At 45.0% G+C, this 16831-nt stretch overlaps 1 protein-coding gene and 1 long non-coding RNA gene across 2 annotated transcripts in view; one reads left to right on the forward strand and one right to left on the reverse strand.

Annotated features, from left to right (window-relative positions):
* The window catches only part of LOC109865841 (kelch-like ECH-associated protein 1B), a 520109-nt gene that overhangs the window by 312254 nt on the left and 191024 nt on the right, over window positions 1-16831 (forward strand). The window lies entirely within an intron of this gene.
* On the reverse strand, window positions 15088-16274 carry LOC109877522 (uncharacterized). The gene is made up of 2 exons (XR_004204460.1): window positions 16132-16274; window positions 15088-15934 (listed from the first exon to the last, which is right to left on the reverse strand). It is a non-coding gene; the product is annotated as an uncharacterized LOC109877522 (long non-coding RNA).

A 16831-nucleotide genomic window follows, 5' to 3' on the forward strand; every position in this document is an offset into this window, starting at 1 on the left:
GGGATCAGACTGTGGTATCACTGCCTGAAGGGACAGGGTGGTGGTGGGATCAGACTGTGGTATCACTGCCTGAAGGGACAGGGTGGTGGTGGGGGCAGACTGTGGTATCACTGCCTGAAGGGACAGGGTGGTGGTGGAATCAGACTGTGGTATCACTGCCTGAAGGGACAGGGTGGTGGTGGGATCAGACTGTGGTATCACTGCCTGAAGGGACAGGGTGGTGGTGGGGGCAGACTGTGGTATCACTGCCTGAAGGGACAGGGTGGTGGTGGGGGCAGACTGTGGTATCACTGCCTGAAGGGACAGGGTGGTGGTGGGGGCAGACTGTGGTATCACTGCCTGAAGGGACCGGGTGGTGGTGAGAGCAGACTGTGGTATCACTGCCTGAAGGGACAGGGTGGTGGTGGGGGCAGACTGTGGTATCACTGCCTGAAGGGACAGGGTGGTGGTGAGTGCAGACTGTGGTATCACTGCCTGAAGGGACCGGGTGGTGGTGGGGGCAGACTGTGGTATCACTGCCTGAAGGGACAGGGTGGTGGTGGGGGCAGACTGTGGTATCACTGCCTGAAGGGACAGGATGGTGGTGAGTGCAAACTGTGGTATCACTGCCTGAAGGGACAGGGTGGTGGTGGGGGCAGACTGTGGTATCACTGCCTGAAGGGACAGGGTGGTGGTGAGAGCAAACTGTGAAATAATGCACGTTAAACAGAGGAGTTGATTCAAGAAACGGTTATTCGGGGGCATAATATTATGTCTGGCAACCAACCCTAGGCTTGTTTCCACAGGACAAGAGTAGAGGATTGTCTAAGCAGGGATTTCCTCTCTCTTCTCGTTGCCAGATATAGTATAAAAGCACAACAGTTTTCTTTGATAGTCCTGAATGGCTGGCTTGATGATATAACCACATCATTCAGAAAGAATAAAAACCCACCTTATGTAATAGTGGCCTACCACAATTTCACATGTATGACTCTGCATGACCCGTCTAATGTATCCCCTGTCTCAAACTAGTGGTGGCCACTGTTTCATCAATGGATGTTTTTCTCCCTGAAAAGCTTGTTTCTATCATTCAGTTGTAACCTAACCCTACTGATGGAACATAATGGACTTCACAATCTCCCACTGGGCACAGACGTCAATTGAGCGTCTATTCAATGTTGGATCCACGTCATTTCATTGAAAAGACGTGGAGACAATGTTGATTCAACCAGTGTGTACTCAGCGGCGTCCCGTTCATAACCCGTCCCGTTCTGTATCCCTGAAAACATGTAGGTCTCTTAATCAAACCATAATGCTTTTGACTGTGTGAAGACAGGTCAGCCTCCCCAATGTGCTAGAACCACGGACAGGGAGATAAATGTCTTCTGACTAGATAAATAAATCATGATAATGCAGAGGGAACAGGCCGCTCAGGGCCCAGTGTCCTGGACAGGAGACATCAACTCTACATCTACACATCATCTGTTTTGATGAGTGATGGCAAAGCTGATAGATTTCTTGTTGACAACCCCCGGTGACTCTGGGGGAGCATGCAGGCATGTACATACTCAACCATGTGAGCACACACACACGCGTGTGTGTATTTTTGGCCCGCGAGAGAGATACTACCACTGTACTGAGCCTGTGACAGAAGGAAGAATGGTGCTTTTTGTCCCCTGCGATGAAATCGGGGAGGGGACTGTGGATCTGTCTCTGTACGTTCGTACGTCCCACGCGGTATCTCAGACACCATTGGTCCAATTTTTACGAAACTTGAGTGAATGGTGCATCTTGCCGTTGAAATCTGGCATTTACGAAATTACACTGATTGTCGAGATAGTGGCGCTATAAAAGAGATTGAACATGAAAACTTTGAAAAGTCATGGCCCTCACCCAGTTCAACCGAGACTCGTGACATTCGTTACATAGGTCCCTCATCATTCGTGGGGGACGACATGTTTACTGTTGACTTGTTCCTTGATGAATAGAGTAATGAAACTTTCAAAAAGAATATTCAGTGTTTGAGAATTCTATTTTAGGACGTTCAGTGTTCGAAAGTTTAATTTCGAAATGTTCAGTGGTTGAGAGTTCAATTCCAGGTGAAGCTGGTTGAGAGAATGCCAAATGTGTGCAAAGCTGTCATCAAGGCAAAGAGTGGCTATATTGAAGAATCTAAATATATGTTGATTTGTTTAACACTTTTTTACTACAGTATTCCATGTGTTATTTCATTGTTTTGATATCTTCACTATTATTCTACAATGAGCTCTTTGGTCTTGGCCATGGTGGAGAGCTCTTTGGTCTTGGCCATGGTGGAGAGCTCTTTGGTCTTGGCCATGGTGGAGAGCTCTTTGGTCTTGGCCATGGTGGAGAGCTCTTTGGTCTTGGCCATGGTGGAGAGCTCTTTGGTCTTGGCCATGGTGGAGAGCTCTTTGGTCTTGGCCATGGTGGAGAGCTCTTTGGTCTTGGCCATGGTGGAGAGTTTGGAATCTGATTGATTGATTGCTTCTGTGGACAGGTGTCTTTTATACAGGTAACAAACTGAGATTAGGAGCACTCCCTTTAAGAGTGTGCTCCTAATCTCAGCTCGTTACCTGTATAAAAGACACCTGGGAGGCAGAAATCTTTCTGATTGAGAGGGGGTCAAATACTTATTTCCTTTCTTAAATCAATTTATAACATTTTTGACATGCGTTTTCTGGATTTTTTTGTTGTTATTCTGTCTCTCACTGTTCAAATAAACCTACCATTAAAGTAATAGACTGATCATTTCTTTGTCAGTGGGCAAACATACAAAATCAGCAGGGGATCAAATACTTTTTTCCCTCACTGTACATCGTCCACCTGTATTGTAATCGTGTATTGTATTTTTACTGTACTTATGTTTTGTAGTGGTCCTGTACGTGGCTCAGTTCATAAGAGCATGGCACTAGAGTTGTGGGTTCAATTCCCACTAGGGTCACATACCAAAATGTGTGGACTGTTGTCACTTTATATCAAAGTGTCTGCTACGTAAATGGCATATATTACAGTATTACAGTACTGTATTGGCCAATGCAATTTTAGTAAAGCAGCACCCCCACCAATCAAAAAGACCCCAGAAACTTCCTTTTGGATACATGTTTACTGTATAAGGGATGCATTTCTTTCTTGTTTTGGACTTTCTGGGTTATTTGTATATTGAATTGATATTGTATTACTGCACCGACCAATAAAGTTGTATTTTATTTGTTGCATAAAGTACATCTCTGACCTTGTCAATATCAGATTTGTAAAAAACGGACTGTGAAGTAAAACCATAATAGTTATCATCATAGGGGTACGTTTGAGTTACAATTGCCTTCAAAATGTATTCAGACGTTTTCCACATTTTGTTATGTTACAGCCTTATTCTAAAATGTATTCAATTGTTTTTTCCCCTCATCAATCTACACACAATAGTCCATAATGACAAAGCCAAAAAATATTTTTTGAAATGTTTGCTAATTTATAAAAAAATAAAACACTGAAATATCACACTTACATAAGTATTGAGACCCTTTATTCAGTACTTTGTTGAAGCACCATTGGCAGCGATTACAGCATCGAGTCTTCTTGGGTATGATGCTATAAGCTTGACACACCTGTATTTCTCCCATTCTTCTCTGCAGATCCTCTCAATCTCTGTCAGGATGGATGGGGAGCATTGCTGCACAGCTATTTTCAGATCTGTCCAGAGAAGTTCAATCGGGTTCTACTCCGGGCTCTGGCTGGGCCACTCAAGAACATTCAGAGACTTGTCCCAAAGCCTTCAGTCTGGCAACTACAATAAAGGCCTGATTGGTGGAGTGCTGCAGAGATGGTTGTCCTTCTGGAAGATTCTCCCATCTCCACAGAGGAACTCTAGAGCTATGTGAGAGTGAGCATCGGGTTCTTGGTCACCTCCCTGACCAAGGCCCTTCTCCCTCTATGGATCAGTTTGCCATGTCCAATCAATTTAATTTACCACAGGTGGACTCCAATGAAGTTGTAGAAACATCTCAAGGATGGTCAATGGAAACAGGATGCACCTGAGCTCAATTTCGAGTCTCATAGCAAAGGGTCTGAATACTTGTGCAAATAACTTATTTCTGTTTTTTACTTGTTATAAATTTGCTAACATTTATAAAAACCTGTTCTCGTTTTGTCATTATGGTGTATTGTGTGTAGATTGATGTGGATTTATTTAATCCATTTTAGAATAAGGCTGTAACGTAACAAAATGTGGAAAAGGTCAAGAGGTCTGAATACTTTCCGAATGCCCTGTATATCATAAGCTTTATGTTTCTACTTTACAGACATACATAATCATTATGTAGTTCTCAGAATCTGTAGTAGACAAACCAATTGACATGTAAAATGTACAGGTTTACCAAACATTTAAGTGACAATTGACATGTGAAATGTGCAGGTTTACCAAACATTTAAGTGATCATCATTTAAGAGCAATTCGATTAAGTAATAGTAAAATGTCTTCCAACAAAAGAGAAGAGAATCATATTAAAAGTAACGTGCGCGTTGCAAAGGCAATTGCTTTATGAACATATATTGCAATGTGAAACGTGTATTTTAGATGAAACACTGATTAGGTTTGGGGAAAAAGTGACTATGATTTTGTGTGGTGTTGTACTTAGTCGATTGAAAATGTGTTTAGAGTTATTAAACAACTGGCTTATTGATTGTGTTTTGAGTTTTGTACTAAGAGTTGTGAAAATGTACCACAAAATTGCACCAAAGCGATAAGAAATGGCATTGATATATGCCGTAGCACTGACAGATGCCAATCATTTTTAATAAACTGAGAGTTGCCCATCTTTATTAAATAAACACATTTTCCAGTCTTTTTTTTCAACACGTGTGTTTTTGGTTTTAACAGTAGATTTTAATCCAGTGGATTAGATTTTTTTTTGACAAACAATAAATGAAAGTGAAACAAAAAGCTCTGTGTGTCCCTGTCGGACTATGGTTTAGTCTCATCACTTCGTCACAAGAATTCACCAAAACACAGACAACCATAACAATCCACCCGGGCCTGCCTGGTTAAGAGCAGCTCCCTTCCCTCTCCATACGATCAGTTTTCCAGAACAGAAACGTTTACGGAGGGTACAGCGGAGAATTCCATTCCCCAGAACACTGCAGCAGGGCATTCCCATGAAGGCGTTGGGGATGTTTATTTTGCAGGGGATTTAACCAGATGTGAGAAGTCATTATCTAGGTTTAGCTTTTTAATGAAAACCATTTGAATATGATACCTTTATGACTCATTACCAAATCAAATCAAATGTTATTCATCACACGCCGAATAGACCTTACAGTGAAATGCTTACTTACGAGCCCCTAACCAACAACGCTTTAAGAAGTACAAAAAAAAGTGTTAAGTAAAAATAGATAAGTAGAAAATAAAAGTAACAAGTAATTAAACAGCAGCAGTAAAATAACAAGCGAGGCTATATACAGGGGTTACCGGTACAGAGTCAATGTGGAGGTTATATACAGGGGGTACCGGTACAGAGTCAATGTGGAGGTTATATACAGGGGGTACCGGTACAGAGTCAATGTGGAGGTTATATACAGGGGGTACCGGTACAGAGTCAATGTGGAGGTTATATACAGGGGGTACCGGTACAGAGTCAATGTGGAGGTTATATACAGGGGGTACCGGTACAGAGTCAATGTGGAGGCTATATACAGGGGGTACCGGTACAGAGTCAATGTGGAGGTTATATACAGGGGGTACCGGTACAGAGTCAATGTGGAGGTTATATACAGGGGGGTACCGGTACAGAGTCAATGTGGAGGCTATATACAGGGGGTACCGGTACAGAGTCAATGTGGAGGTTATATACAGGGGGTACCGGTACAGAGTCAATGTGGAGGTTATATACAGGGGGTACCGGTACAGAGTCAATGTGGAGGTTATATACAGGGGGTACCGGTACAGAGTCAATGTGGAGGTTATATACAGGGGGTACCGGTACAGAGTCAATGTGGAGGTTATATACAGGGGGTACCGGTACAGAGTCAATGTGGAGGTTATATACAGGGGGTACCGGTACAGAGTCAATGTGGAGGCTATATACAGGGGGTACCGGTACAGAGTCAATGTGGAGGTTATATACAGGGGGTACCGGTACAGAGTCAATGTGGAGGTTATATACAGGGGGTACTGGTACAGAGTCAATGTGGAGGTTATATACAGGGGGTACCGGTACAGAGTCAATGTGGAGGTTATATACAGGGGGTACCGGTACAGAGTCAATGTGGAGGTTATATACAGGGGGTACTGGTACAGAGTCAATGTGGAGGTTATATACAGGGGGTACTGGTACAGAGTCAATGTGGAGGCTATATACAGGGGGTACCGGTACAGAGTCAATGTGGAGGTTATATACAGGGGGTACCGGTACAGAGTCAATGTGGAGGTTATATACAGGGGGTACTGGTACAGAGTCAATGTGGAGGTTATATACAGGGGGTACTGGTACAGAGTCAATGTGGAGGTTATATACAGGGGGTACCGGTACAGAGTCAATGTGGAGGTTATATACAGGGGGTACCGGTACAGAGTCAATGTGGAGGTTATATACAGGGGGTACTGGTACAGAGTCAATGTGGAGGTTATATACAGGGGTTACCGGTACAGAGTCAATGTGGAGGTTATATACAGGGGGTACTGGTACAGAGTCAATGTGGAGGTTATATACAGGGGGTACTGGTACAGAGTCAATGTGGAGGTTATATACAGGGGTTACCGGTACAGAGTCAATGTGGAGGTTATATACAGGGGTTACCGGTACAGAGTCAATGTGGAGGTTATATACAGGGGGTACCGGTACAGAGTCAATGTGGAGGTTATATACAGGGGGTACCGGTACAGAGTCAATGTGGAGGATATATACAGGGGGGTACCGGTACAGAGTCAATGTGGAGGTTATATACAGGGGGTACCGGTACAGAGTCAATGTGGAGGTTATATACAGGGGGTACCGGTACAGAGTCAATGTGGAGGATATATACAGGGGGTACCGGTACAGAGTCAATGTGGAGGCTATATACAGGGGTTACCGGTACAGAGTCAATGTGGAGGCTATATACAGGGGGTACCGGTACAGAGTCAATGTGGAGGTTATATACAGGGGGTACCGGTACAGAGTCAATGTGGAGGATATATACAGGGGGTACCGGTACAGAGTCAATGTGGAGGCTATATACAGGGGGTACTGGTACAGAGTCAATGTGGAGGCTATATACAGGGGGTACCGGTACAGAGTCAATGTGAGGTTATATACAGGGGGTACCGGTACAGAGTCAATGTGGAGGTTATATACAGGGGGTACTGGTACAGAGTCAATGTGGAGGTTATATACAGGGGGTACCGGTACAGAGTCAATGTGGAGGTTATATACAGGGGGTACCGGTACAGAGTCAATGTGGAGGCTATATACAGGGGGTACCGGTACAGAGTCAATGTGGAGGATATATACAGGGGGTACCGGTACAGAGTCAATGTGGAGGTTATATACAGGGGGTACCGGTACAGAGTCAATGTGGAGGCTATATACAGGGGGTACCGGTACAGAGTCAATGTGAGGTTATATACAGGGGGTACCGGTACAGAGTCAATGTGGAGGCTATATACAGGGGGTACCGGTACAGAGTCAATGTGGAGGCTATATACAGGGGGTACCGGTACAGAGTCAATGTGGAGGCTATATACAGGGGGTACCGGTACAGAGTCAATGTGAGGTTATATACAGGGGGTACTGGTACAGAGTCAATGTGAGGTTATATACAGGGGTTACCGGTACAGAGTCAATGTGGAGGTTATATACAGGGGTTACCGGTACAGAGTCAATGTGGAGGTTATATACAGGGGGTACCGGTACAGAGTCAATGTGAGGTTATATACAGGGGGTACCGGTACAGAGTCAATGTGGAGGCTATATACAGGGGGTACCGGTACAGAGTCGATGTGGAGGCTATATACAGGGGTTACCGGTACAGAGTCAATGTGGAGGTTATATACAGGGGTTACCGGTACAGAGTCAATGTGGAGGTTATATACAGGGGGTACCGGTACAAAGTCAATGTGGAGGTTATATACAGGGGTTACCGGTACAGAGTCAATGTGGAGGTTATATACAGGGGTTACTGGTACAGAGTCAATGTGGAGGCTATATACAGGGGGTACCGGTACAGAGTCAATGTGGAGGTTATATACAGGGGGTACCGGTACAGAGTCAATGTGGAGGCTATATACAGGTGGTACTGGTACAGAGTCAATGTGGAGGTTATATACAGGGGGTACCGGTACAGAGTCAATGTGGAGGTTATATACAGGGGGTACCGGTACAGAGTCAATGTGGAGGTTATATACAGGGGGTACCGGTACAGAGTCAATGTGGAGGTTATATACAGGGGGTACCGGTACAGAGTCAATGTGGGAGGCTATATACAGGGGGGTACCGGTACAGAGTCAATGTGGAGGTTATATACAGGGGGTACCGGTACAGAGTCAATGTGGAGGTTATATACAGGGGGTACCGGTACAGAGTCGATGTGGAGGCTATATACAGGGGGGTACCGGTACAGAGTCAATGTGGAGGCTATATACAGGGGGGTACCGGTACAGAGTCAATGTGGAGGTTATATACAGGGGGTACCGGTACAGAGTCAATGTGGAGGTTATATACAGGGGGTACCGGTACAGAGTCAATGTGGAGGCTATATACAGGGGGTTACCGGTACAGAGTCAATGTGGAGGTTATATACAGGGGGTACCGGTAACAGAGTCAATGTGGAGGCTATATACAGGGGGTTACCGGTACAGAGTCAATGTGGAGGCTATATACAGGGGGTACCGGTACAGAGTCAATGTGGAGGCTATATACAGGGGGTTACCGGTACAGAGTCAATGTGGAGGCTATATACAGGGGGTACCGGTACAGAGTCAATGTGGAGGCTATATACAGGGGGTACCGGTACAGAGTCAATGTGGAGGTTATATACAGGGGGTACCGGTACAGAGTCAATGTGGAGGCTATATACAGGGGGTTACCGGTACAGAGTCAATGTGGAGGCTATATACAGGGGGGTACCGGTACAGAGTCAATGTGGAGGTTATATACAGGGGGTACCGGTACAGAGTCAATGTGGAGGCTATATAGAGGGGGTACCAGTACAGAGTCAATGTGGAGGTTATATACAGGGGGTACCGGTACAGAGTCAATGTGGAGGCTATATACAGGGGGTACCGGTACAGAGTCAATGTGGAGGCTATATACAGGGGGTACCGGTACAGAGTCAATGTGGAGGCTATATACAGGGGGGTACCGGTACAGAGTCAATGTGGAGGCTATATACAGGGGGGTACCGGTACAGAGTCAATGTGGAGGCTATATACAGGGGGGTACCGGTACAGAGTCAATGTGGAGGCTATATACAGGGGGTACCAGTACAGAGTCAATGTGGAGGCTATATACAGGGGGGTACCGGTACAGAGTCAATGTGGAGGCTATATACAGGGGGTACCGGTACAGAGTCAATGTGGAGGCTATATACAGGGGGTACCCGTACAGAGTCGATGTGCGGGGGAGTCGAGGATTATGCTAAACCCTCTGTGTTTGGACTCGACGGCGGTTATTTAACGTATGCATACACACACACACACACACACACACACACACACACACACACACACACACACAGGTCAGCTGTGGCTAAGGCCATGGCGTGAGAAGAAGGTATCTATTTCGCCATGTCTGTTCTCTCATTATCTTGCTCTTTCATTCTCTCTCCCTCTCATGCTCACTCTAACCCTACTGGGGCCTGGGGCTCTAAGTCGTTTCTGCCTGGAGCCGGCCCCCCAATCCACAGAGGACGTTGGTCCCTGTTGCTACCTCCATATCTATGCGTAGAACGCCTGACCTCATAAAATAGGCTTAAAAAAGGAATGAAGGCACCGGCCGTCGTCGATGACAACAGCTCGTAAATTCCATTGTTCACACGGGTAGGGCAGATGCAGTTTTTCTATGGAGAACTAAAATGACATAGTGACAGAGCATGGCACTGGGTTCAGATACGCTGTGTCTCCTGTGTTATATTAGTGGGGGTTTAGGTTTGAGGAAGAGGTACAAAGACGACTGTTTTAAATGGTTGTGAAAAAAGTATTTGTAAACACTTTGGAACCTTTTATGGAATTGAACAGCACTCACACACCAACACTTAGTTAACACTAGGTGTTAGGATTGTAAAAGCACAGGATGAAACAAGCCTAGTGTCGCTAACCAAAAGATTGAAGAAGCAAAACAAATGGCATGTACATTCTAATGACTTTCGATGCTGAGTAAAGAGAAGGTTGAGGCTAAGGTTTGGGTCGAACCGGGATGTGGACATGAAGCTAGGGTTGGGTTGTGGTTGAGGGTTAGGGTGTACAGGCTAGGGTTGGGTTGTGGTTGAGGGTGTACAGGCTAGGGTTGGGGTTGAGGGTTAGGGTTAGGGTGTACAGGCTAGGGTTGGGTTGTGGTTGAGGGTTAGGGTGTACAGGCTAGGGTTGGGTTGTGGTTGAGGGTTAGGGTGTACAGGCTAGGGTTGGGGTTGAGGGTTAGGGTGTACAGGCTAGGGTTGGGTTGTGGTTGAGGGTTAGGGTGTACAGGCTAGGGTTGGGTTGTGGTTGAGGGTTAGGGTGTACAGGCTAGGGTTGTGGTTGAGGGTTAGGGTGTACAGGCTAGGGTTGGGTTGTGGTTGGGGGTTAGGGTGTACAGGCTAGGGTTGGGTTGTGGTTGTGGGTTAGGGTGTACAGGCTAGGGTTGGGTTGTGGTTGAGGGTTAGGGTGTACAGGCTAGGGTTGGGTTGTGGTTGAGGGTTAGGGTGTACAGGCTAGGGTTGGGTTGTGGTTGAGGGTTAGGGTGTACAGGCTACCGTTGGGTTGTGGTTGAGGGTTAGGGTGTACAGGCTAGGGTTGGGTTGTGGTTGGGGGTTAGGGTGTACAGGCTAGGGTTGGGTTGTGGTTGAGGGTTAGGGTGTACAGGCTAGGGTTGGGTTGTGGTTGAGGGTTAGGGTGTACAGGCTGGGGTTGTGGTTGAGGGTTAAGGTGTACAGGCTAGGGTTGGGTTGTGGGTTAGGGTGTACAGGCTAGGGTTGGGTTGTGGTTGAGGTTTAGGGTGTACAGGCTAGGGTTGGGTTGTGGTTGAGGGTTAGGGTGTACAGGCTAGGGTTGGGTTGTGGGTTAGGGTGTACAGGCTAGGGTTGGGTTGTGGTTGAGGGTTAGGGTGTACAGGCTAGGGTTGGGTTGTGGTTGTGGGTTAGGGTGTACAGGCTAGGGTTGGGTTGTGGTTGTGGGTTAGGGTGTACAGGCTAGGGTTGGGTTGTGGTTGGGGGTTAGGGTGTACAGGCTAGGGTTGGGTTGTGGTTGAGGGTTAGGGTGTACAGGCTAGGGTTGGGTTGTGGTTGAGGGTTAGGGTGTACAGGCTAGGGTTGGGTTGTGGTTGGGGGTTAGGGTGTACAGGCTAGGGTTGGGTTGTGGTTGAGGGTGTACAGGCTAGGGTTGTGGTTGTGGTTGAGGGTTAGGGTGTACAGGCTAGGGTTGGGTTGTGGTTGAGGGTTAGGGTGTACAGGCTAGGGTTGGGTTGTGGTTGAGGGTGTACAGGCTAGGGTTGGGTTGTGGTTGATGGTTAGGGTGTACAGGCTAGGGTTGGGTTGTGGTTGAGGGTTAGGGTGTACAGGCTAGGGTTGGGTTGTGGTTGAGGGTTAGGGTATACAGGCTAGGGTTGGGTTGTGGTTGAGGGTTAGGGTGTACAGGCTATAGGGTAACAGCTGTTAACAACTACAAACTGTGGATGTTGTGTATTCCCATATACATACTGTAGGTCATTGGCTATGATTTAAAATTATATTAACACATTTCCAACTACGGCCAAACTGAATCCAACAACATTCAATCAACACATTTATTAAAGATCCATTATTAAACTGAATTTAATCCAACAACATTCACTCAACACATTTATTAAATAACCATTATTAAACAGAATTTAATCCAACAACATTCACTCAACACATTTATTAAATAACCATTATTAAACTGAAGTTAATCCAACAACATTCACTCAACACATTTATTAAATAACCATTATTAAACTGAATTTAATCCAACAACATTCACTCAACACATTTATTAAATAACCATTATTAAACTGAATTTAATCCAACAACATTCACTCAACACATTTATTAAATAACCATTATTAAACTGAATTTAATCCAACAACATTCACTCAACACATTTATTAAAGATCCATTATTAAACTGTAGTTTGATTTATTGTATCTTTATTTTATGTCTCACTCTCTAAGGGCTACATTGAAACCAACACCATTTAGTTCTGGGTAGTTAGTTACCAAACAAACACTAGTTTAATACTAGTCCCATCAAATAAAGTGCTACTGATATAATATTACAGTAATTGAATTAGAGGGTAAATCCATCTCATCTCCATTGGGACCCCGGCGCCATGGTGTCTGAACCGCTAAACTGGCCTCCTGTGAGGGTAACGGGGGGGGGGGGGGGGGGTCCCCCAGTCTTCCAGCCCCACACAGACAACCATAGCCCTGGGTTCATTAGGCACCAAACGGAACTAAACTGGCCTCCTGCGAGGGTAACGGGGGGAGGGAGGGCAGCCCCAACCCCAGTCCTCCAGCCCCAGCCCCACACAGACAACTATAGCCCTGGGTTCATTAGGCACCAAACGGAACTAAACTGACTTAACAGGGAGGGATCGCCATCTGCTCATTTTCATTTTCTGTTGCAATTACAAAACGTAAAAAGCATTTTCTGTTGCCTGCCCTAATGAACATGACCCTGGAGTTGCACATGAGGTGCCCTTGTGAACATGACTCATCTAGTAGCCTGCCTAACAACTGTTGTCTCATCTCCCTGACATCTCCTCTCCCCCATGACATGTTTATTGGATGTGTGACACTGTACAGATCCTGTCAGACCAGACCCCCGCAGTGCAAGGACAGGGCATCCAGTGTTAATAACTGGTCCCTCACCACCAGTCAGACCTGGATTCAAACAGTATTAGGAACATTTCAAATCCTTTTTGCGATTGCTTTAACCAGCCTGGAGTGCCAGATGGATGGGATTTGCTATTTTGTAGCTATTCTATTGGTTCAATTGTGCCTGACAAGCCCACATCGGGCATTTGAAATATTCCAAATAGTATTTGAACCCAGCTCTGATTCGTACAGTACCAGCAGTATAACGGCACCTGTCGGACAACAAATTAACTTGTTGGTGTGAATGGCTGTACATCCCGGACAGATTTATGTTGTGGTTTATTGAAGTTAGTCTCTCGCTTTATGTCTCTGGCCTGATTATGGGCTTGGGATCATCTGTTGATTACTGTGGGTGCATCCCAAATGGCACTTTATTCCCTATTTAGTGCACTACTTTTGACCCGAGCCCTATGGACCCTGGTCAAAATTAGTGCACGATAAAGGGAATAGGGGTGGAACCTGTAGCTCTGATTCCACAGGATATGAGGGCTAGATGAGTGGGAGGGTATGGAGGGGAGAAGCAGGTTGACATTTATTGTCAAAAGTCTTCCCTTAGATAGGCCAGCTGCAAAGTCAAAATGGTCTTTTGTAAAAAAAAAAATAAAAAAAAAAAAAAAAAAGTCTTAATTTAAGGTTAGGTTTAGGCATTAGTGTTAACAATGTGGTTAAGGTTAGGTTTAAAATCCGATGTTATGACTTTGTGGCTGTGCCAGCTAGTGACCACCGTGCAGAGCTGCCTCCAGAACAAGATTCATGAAGAAAAAACACTAACCTGCAGGGGAGGAAGAGAGGATGTGGGGGAGGTTGGAAACATGATTTTATATGTTCTGTAGAGGTGAGGGTGGAGGGAAGGAAAAGAGTACTGTATTTAAATATGATAGATATATCTTTTAGTCGAACGGGAGGAGGCAGAGGGAATGGATGGTAGGAAGAGGAGGGGGTGTGAGTTGATTTCAGCTGACGAGAGAGGGGCAACATTGCTTAGGTAGTCTTGGATAGATGTCAGATCATCTGACAGCAATTACTTGAAACTTGGATAAAATACAGAGTTCAGATCAGCTGACTAAGGACAGTGAGAGAGTATGGAGTATTGCCTGCTCCCTGGCTAATGGCTTGGGCCTGGCAGGGCACAGGGGTATGAGGTGTTCTGTTGGCAGGGTGTGAGACGAGTCTGGTGGTCAGTAATCAGTGTACTGTAGTCACAGTCAGAGGGGACATTAAGCATATGACTATCTATCTATCCCAGATGTCTGGCTGACTCTGGGTACACGGTCTGGGGTGGGGGGTCTCACCCGTTCACATTCATGGACAGGGCACTGGGTTACCCTGGTCCCAGAGAGACTAACTGGCAAGACAGCACAAACAAACGTTGGGCCAGGCTAGGTCATGGGGATTTCATCAGACAGAAAATAAAAAGTGTGAGGAGACGAGAGGATCACAATTAACTTCTGGGTGTCCCACTTGGCAGATTGAAATCCATTCAATGGTTCAATTAGGGCCATTGATCAGATGTTAATCTGGGTTTCATTACCTTCCTGACTAGTCATACCACTATACTGTTTCAGATTGACATTTTATCAACCAACTTCAGAAATACTGTCAGGCTCATTGGTAGAAATATATTTTCTTTGTCATATTTAGGTGCCCCGCATGGCAGAATGAAATTCATTCAATGGTGGCCATTGAATGTTCAACTGGGTTTCTGGTAACTAGCCTCTTCACTGATATGATCCCCATGTCTGATATTACATCCTACAGTATGAAACACCAGTAGGCTCATTTGGTGATATCAAGTGTCATGATCACAAATCAATCTCTGTGCCACTCCTCTAGACATTCACTATGTATATTATAGGTCCCTCGTTACACCTCGTGGTGTAACTTCATCTTATTCGTGGTCCATGTAGTTACCAGACAGATGTATGGTTCAGGAGGTGAACAGTTTGTGACCTAGCGCCACCCAGTGGTATAATGCTACACAGATCACATGTCACACTACAACTTACTTCACTACAAATGCACACAACTTCTCTTCAGGAAATGTCCTTATAGGATTTTTATTGTTTTCTAATAGAGTAATATGGAGAGAACAACTAGTTAAAATGCTGCAGTCAGTGTAGAATTAACTGGTTACAAGATAATGACCTACAACAGGGAATGCCAAGACACCGTTAACAAAAAGAAAGAATACAAAAAAATGTAGATTGTTTCAAACCATTTTTCTGGTAACGACATTACAACAAGTTAATAATATGTCATATCTTAAAAAAGATTATTCTGACAAACGGGTTATTATTTCTGTCTTTCACCTCACAGTTTGAGATTCAAAGTGACCAACCAATTTATGATGAAAAATCCTCGGCACAACATCAGCACAGACCAACAGTTTCAAATGAAAAAAGAACATGCATTTAAATCCGAAAAGTTCTCCATTTTCAATATACAATGAGGTCAAAGGCTGCGCCAGCACTGAAATTCAACCCTCATCTCAAACATCAACATGACCACCTGAAAACATTGTTAAAAATCAAATAAAAACGGGCCAGAAAAAAACAAAATTAACTTTTATTTCCCCTCCTCGGTCGCTAAGACGATGGACGTCGTCATAACGATGTCATAGAGGAGGGAACAGTGGTGGAGCTACTGAGCGCTAGATGATGGACCTGGGAGTTCTGACGCTAGAATGGGAATAGATTCCAATAATGGCTGACCATAGAGTCCTGGTTGAGTTCTGTCAGAGTGGAGAGACTGAAGGCTCAGAGTTAGGCAGTGCACTACGGAGGTGGATGAGGAAGAGTTGATTATTCTTAACCATGGGTAGTGTCGTCCTCCACAAAGTCTTTCGCCTGCTCTGCCGAGATCACGTCAATGTGACTCACCTGGAAACACACACACAGTGAGTGACCAATGCCTGTGTCTGAGTTCCACTGAGACAACCATCTTATGAAACATATTTTTCACATCTTTGAATGCCAGAGGTTATTAAACTAGTCTAAAACTAGCCAGGGAGTGAGTAACCAGTACCCACACATTCATACCGATGTGGACCAACGTATAAACGTTTAAGTAACTTCACCTTGTTTCTGAACTTGACTCCGTAGAACTTGTCGGCTGACTCCAGAAGCTCAGGTCTGAACGTAGTGGTGATAAACTGGGCATGGCCCGCCAGCTCTACAATCATATCTGGAACACACATTACACACTGGTAAGGATAAGAGATTTATAGATATGTTATAATGCTTACATTTCTTCATGCTTGCTTGAAGGATTGTGGTTGCCTGACGACTCAAACTGAATTCTTCCACTGCTCTATATACTTCAGTTTGTGACTGCCAACATTGAAGCCGTTTGTGGGGACGTCAAAATGATGGGTGTTGTACAAAACAAAGTCAACAGCTATTGGATTATTTCTAACCAATCAAGAGTATCAAAGCCAATGATGAATTTTCAAATTGCTGCTTTGCTTAAGTGTGTTCGGGCTCTGGCCCAACCCCATCCGTTTCTGGGACCAATCACAACATGTTAGAGTTCTAGAAATCGTTGGGGAGGTACTCAGATCCAGACTCATTGTGGAGAAGAAACTAACGTCTATGGGCGTAGCGTTTGGCCGGAGCAAGGAGTTCGGGCAGCCAGGCAAGGGTTGTGGATGGCCGAACATTGAAAATCAAGACAGAAAGGCTAGCTGTAAATTCAACACACTTATTCCATCTCTTCTTATCCAAGGGAGGCAGTCTGTGAGTGGTTGTGTTGTATAAAATATGCTATATTTATTTGCT

The sequence above is a fragment of the Oncorhynchus kisutch genome, linkage group LG20, assembly GCF_002021735.2.
Source record: "Oncorhynchus kisutch isolate 150728-3 linkage group LG20, Okis_V2, whole genome shotgun sequence".
Taxonomy (NCBI): domain Eukaryota; kingdom Metazoa; phylum Chordata; class Actinopteri; order Salmoniformes; family Salmonidae; genus Oncorhynchus; species Oncorhynchus kisutch.